Genomic DNA, 6,000 nt, shown 5'->3' on the forward strand with positions numbered 1-6,000 from the left:
GATAAAATTACAGCTTGATATTTTGTTGAATAAATAAGTGACCTTGTGGTTTTTTTCAAGCACACCATCTTTTAAGTAGGCTTCGTGCTGAGATGTATGAATAAGTGAACATTTTCCACAAGTTCAAATAATATATGTGATCACAAAATAAGCAGGTCGGCTCAAAAAGATGCTGTTCAATGACACTGCTGTGCGTTCTAATAAATATCGTATGGTTAAGAGGGCACAGGAGTAGGATTTGTAATTGTTGGTGCAGATGTGTGATGTGATGCTTTATTACGAACCATCATTTTGAGTCATAGGATTATGATGAGCACTGACCTTCACCTCGATAAGTGCATCAACACTGATTCAAACCATCACTTTAAAGATCTGCCTCTTTTGGACAAAAACATGTTTGAAAAGGGAGAAGAGCTGAGCCGAATCAAAGCAAACAATAAAACAAATTCCTTATATTTAGCTTAAAATGCATCATAGCTGTGAGGACTCACAGTAAACATTCCTTTGCCAAACGTGCCATTCGGAGTCAGCAGGCTTCAAGGCCAGCAGCCATGGAGGAGAGTTCAGCGCTCTGGCCTTTCTTCACTCGCTTTGTCACATTCTGCTTCCCTTTGTTCCACTCCTCACGCTTTAGCTGCACTCCAATCGTTTTTGAACGTGAATGTTTGCATGTGTGTCAGTTTGGAGGCTTAACAGCTGATATAAACTTCACAGGCTCGAATGAAAGGTTGAAAAATGTGCATTTAGCATCTCAGTAATTATTAGTGTTACCTGAGCACACGTCCATATGCGTGCACAGCTTTATGAGCCAAGCTCAGCATTCTCTCAGGACTCTAATTTCATGTTTCTAGCTGTTGTGTTCACACACAGAGTAATGGTTTGGTACATGGATTTACATGCAAACATTCTCCTTACAGGCTTAATTTAGAATTAAATCCCTAACAGCCTGCAATCTAGCCTTTCAGATTTGGCACCAAGTAATATAATGCTATTAGGGGCTGTGACCAGCTACTGCTTGCACTCCTGTACCATGTTGGTGCTCAAACCAACGCACACACACACACACACACACACACACACACACACACACACACACACACACACACACACCATGTGCCTTACTGGAACATCTCCCACTTCCTTTTGTCGGAAGCTTACCCTCCCTCTCTCCCTCTGCCGTTCTGCTCAGCCTCCATCCTTTCATCTCGCCTGCCCTCTCTCCTCTCCTTCTCATCTTCATCAGCATTGTTCACTTGGTCACTCTCCTTTATATTTTCCATTTCTCGCTGTTATAGATTCTACATTGTCTACTCACCCCACCCTCCCCCTCCAGTTTATTTGTTAACACATCTTTTTTTCCCACTTCTTTTCTTTTTGTGGCCCTCCTCTGGCTCTCTATGTTGGGCTGATGGCCAGTGTAGACCAGAGACAGGTTGCAATTACTTTACTCCTACTCTGACAGCTGTAGTGAAGCAAGGAAGGGAGATAAAGGGACTAAACAAAAAGATAAACAGAATAATTAGGGCTAAACTTAACACCCTGATCCCTTTATTTTGCCCACTAACGAACGATCCTGAAGCATTTCTGTCATCTCTGCAGTCCTGTTCACAACAACGCAGAATCCAATTAAGCGTGCTACTCCTCCCCAAAGTTATCCGTCTTTTTCATCCACTGCCTTGCTGCACAATCAGACATCAAGAGACTTATAATGCAGTAATGGAGAATGATTTCTTCCACATGCCCAGTGTAGCATACAAGAAGTGGCCTTAATTGGTGTAGCTATATTTGAGTTGTGATGTAGGGCGGGCATTGCCTCCTGACTTACTGTGTTGGGACAAATTTGCATATCTTTAAAAATCAATAATATGAGACAAGAAAAGAAAAAGGAAAACAAAGCATGAATGTTTTCACTGCACGTGTCTCTTGGATCCGACCTGGGCCATGCTGCAGTTTTCCAATGTTTTCCTCAAAGTAGCAGCTTAAACAGAAGGAGAGCTCATTAGTTAAAGGTTGTAACAGGTATGAATAAGTATTGTTTGAAGATCGTCAGCTAGATTCATCTGTGTGAATGATTTTGTTAATTACCAGAACTAGTGAGGAGCAGAAAGTTTCATTGTTGGCTGGAAGCTGAGCTCCAGATGCTATTTTTGTCCTGGGTGATCGATGATATTTCTCTGGGGTCAAAACTTACTGTGACAGGTGCCACCAATTAGGTGGCGCCGGCAACCTCCCTTGTTTTTTCAGTAAATAGGCAGGTTTTCACACACATGCACAGTAAGTGTCATCTTGCACCCACACATTGATGGTGTGAATTACTTAAATTCATACATACGCACACAGTTGTGGTCAGAAGTTTACATCCTCATCATGAGCATGAATGTCTTGGTAATTTGGGGCCGTTCGTTTCTTTAATCTGTTCTTTTTTGACTGCACAGCATTTATCTTTAATTACTTTCAAAAAGAACACTTGGGTGCACAATCTTGAATTTATTTAGGATTTCTAATCCACAGAGGCTATAATAACATACATACATGCAGTTACGTCTTTTAGTGGTGGTGCTGAAGGATTTACAGAGCCTTTGAACTTTTTAAGCCTATTTAATTATCATTAGTGATACTGATTGATGCAAACTGCGAGTTTCTCTTTGCAGCATAAAAAGGATTTGCATGACAGCACTTGTTGGACTGACCAAACAATCGTATATTAAGTATAAGGTTGTTTTTTTAGATGCATCTCTACTTTGACAAGATCTGAAAGATGAGCGGTTGGTTAGGATGTTCAGTAACACCCCGGGAACCACCAAGGCTGAGTGTTTGCCATGATATGGAAATTGCTGGAACACCAGTGTCAATGTCCACAGTGAGGTGAGTTTTACATTGTCACAGATTGAGAGGGTGTTGACCAAGAAAGAAGCTTCAGCTCAACTCAACTGAAATTTGGAGCTGCCCACGTGGACAAGATAAAGATAAATGGTTTTATGGTCAAATGGGCCAAAGAAAGAAAGGTGAGGCTTTCAAACCTAAGAACAGTGCACCAACTGTCAAGCATAATGGTGGTAGCGTCATGCTCTGGGGCTGTTTTGTTGCCTGTGGCACTGGTACATCGCAGAAAATGCATGGAAAAGTGAAATTCTTCAACTTCAGCTCAAATAAACAGCTGGATGGTTTGACATGATTGGGTAAAATGGTCTGTATTTGTATAGCGCTTTACTAGTCCCTAAGGACCCCAAAGCGCTTTACACAACCAGTCATCCACACATTCACACACTGGTGATGGCAGCTACATTGTAGCCACAGCTGCCCTGGGGCGCACTGACAGAGGCGAGGTGCGGGTGTCCAACAGGAAATTTATGTCAAACATACATCAAATAACAACAACAACGGATAAAGCAGGTAACATTAGGCTTTTCCCCAAAAATATCAGACAAACTATGACAGAAGCTTGTTGATGGTTACCAAAAATATTAGTGGGATGCATAAACTCAATATACTGTCTTAAGGTTACTTTTGACCTCGTGTGGAAGAAAGAAAATCCAAACTAAATTCAAACTTGAGCACACAAGTAATATTCTTTCAGTCATTAAAGATGAAATGTGTACAATCATCCCAGAAAAATAAATCATTAAAAGCCCCAAATTACCACGACTTTCATGCCCATGATGAGTGCATGCAAACTGTTGACCGCAACTGTATATAGAGAAATATTTATTTCGATTATGATGAAAATTACAGCAGTCACATTACAAGATTAAAAAAAAAGAAAAAGAAAATAATTGGTACTCATTTGGAATCAGATCTAAATATAAGAATTCCTGCCCATATATGACTTCACCCATCCAGCCACCTATCTATCCATCCAGTCGTCAGACCAGTGCTAATCCAGTTCACGATGGTAAGGAGCAAGAGCCTTCCCCAGCTGTCACTCGACAAGAGATGTACAGCTTGTAGTACAGAGCAAAGACAAACAATCATATGAATTATATGACAAAAAAACTGAACTCCAAATGAAACGATTGCAGCCTGGGTAAATATTAAAATGAAAAGAAAGCTAAATAAATCCTGAGATGGTTGCCAGTCACTCACAATCAGGGAGGTGGGGTGGAAGTAAAAATAAGGAGTGAGGAAGTGAGCTACTGTACATGTTACTGGTAAGCCCTCTGCCTCAACTAGGTTGATTATTTTAAGCACCGTGAGATTGATTTTGAGCCCCTGTGGGAGCCTTGTGGGTCTGTGTGAGTGAAAGTGAAGGTGCACACCGACAAAAAGGGAAGGTGGAATAAAAGTTAGGACAGGGAAGATCACAAAGGAGAGTAGAGGAGAAGTGGAGAGGAGCTGTCTAGAGGTGTTCTCCAGATTCCCAAGGTTCTTAATAAGAGTCTTCAAGGACACCAGAGATGATTTGGGTCAAATTTCTCTTCTTCCTTCCAAAAATGGCCCCAGTACTAAAAATCTCTCTGTTACCCAACTTAGGCTGATTGTAGGGAGCAAAAGCCTCAGATGACAGAACATATTGAGCTGTTTGATGTTCTCAGAAAACACAAATCGTTCTAAAATCAGCGTTATGGCACCTTTCTTTTCCATATTGGGTGGAAATTCAAAGGTGTCAGCAGCTGGTGAGAGAAGAATCATTTATAGATGGAAAAGCCCCAGAAAACAGATTATTACATGTTGTCCTTGATGCTGTATTTTCTGATTTCATTCATTGGAAATCTGGACTGTCCCCCCCCCCCCATCAAGATGTGCATCCACTCTTTATTTGTGGCTGTCTCTCTGTGTGAAGAGGACCTTGCCTTGACCATTTATTATATGACTGAGGAAGCAGGATGTTCACTGCCGCCTACGGAGCGTTCTCTGTGCACGTGTTTAGGAAAGCTATGCCGTTTAACAGCGACTCAGCCTCATTTCCTTCGTACGAAAACACAATAAATACCTTTTCTGTGGGCTCAGAACCAAATTTCCCTGCATGCCATCTGTGATCTGGCCATATTCATTTTACACCTGTTTCTATGAGCATTGAGTTAATTATATCTCCTTGGGGTCTGGGAGCTTCATAAAACATTTCTGCTTGTGTGAATTATACTCTTCACCTTACAGCTGCCTGTGGGGGAGAGTTAAACAAGCTGATAAAATCACAAGATGCAGGAACACACGAGTTCCTTCACAGCTGAGAAGACAGATCTGATACTGTGTTTGTCTGCCATCTAGTGTTTGGATACGATCACAGCTTTACACGTCTGGGTTTGGCTGCTCGTCTTCTATTGTAGTCAGATCTATCGTCAGCGATGTAGTCGTGATTGCAACTTCATAATGCAGCAAACATGAGTTTGATGTAGATCTTCTGAAAGCATTGGCTGAAATGTTATTTGTTAAATTCCTTATCTTGACAAAGGTTTCCTATAAAGTCACTAACAACACTAAAAACAACCAACAGGTTGTACTCACACATTAGCGGAAGTTTTCAGTCGAGGATTCCTGCTTATATATATATATATTTGTCTGTCCCGTTTTGTTCTTTTGCATCAGAATTATTGTCTAAAGGCGAAGAAAGATGCCCAACGGATTTACTTTACCAAATGGACCATCCCAACCTTGCCGTATTGGTCTATTTGATTCACCTTTTATTGTTTATTTTATTTTTTTTTCACTTGTTAAATACGGGACAGACTTGACTGGGGAAAAGAAAGAGGGAAAGATATACATTTTTCCTCTGCGCTATAAAATACATTTTAAAAAGTCTTCTTGATCGAAATAACAATAATCGCAGTGAAAGGCGTGCACTGAACGGCCCAGAATGCAACGGGGCGTTCAGTACCTTCTTTTATTTAAATTAAAATAAAATTAAAAACAATCTAAACATATTTGTGAATTATGTTTTCCCTCTGGGATAGTTCAAATTCTAACCCTCCCAAAATACTCGTTAAAGCAACAAATAAACCGTGATGAAGACTCCGCGCGCCTTTTTGACCGCAGTTATACCTGGTGTGCAGCGCGTGCTAATCC

Source organism: Neolamprologus brichardi, chromosome 20 (genome assembly GCF_056152115.1).
Source record: "Neolamprologus brichardi isolate AB-2024 chromosome 20, ASM5615211v1, whole genome shotgun sequence".
NCBI lineage: Eukaryota > Metazoa > Chordata > Actinopteri > Cichliformes > Cichlidae > Neolamprologus > Neolamprologus brichardi.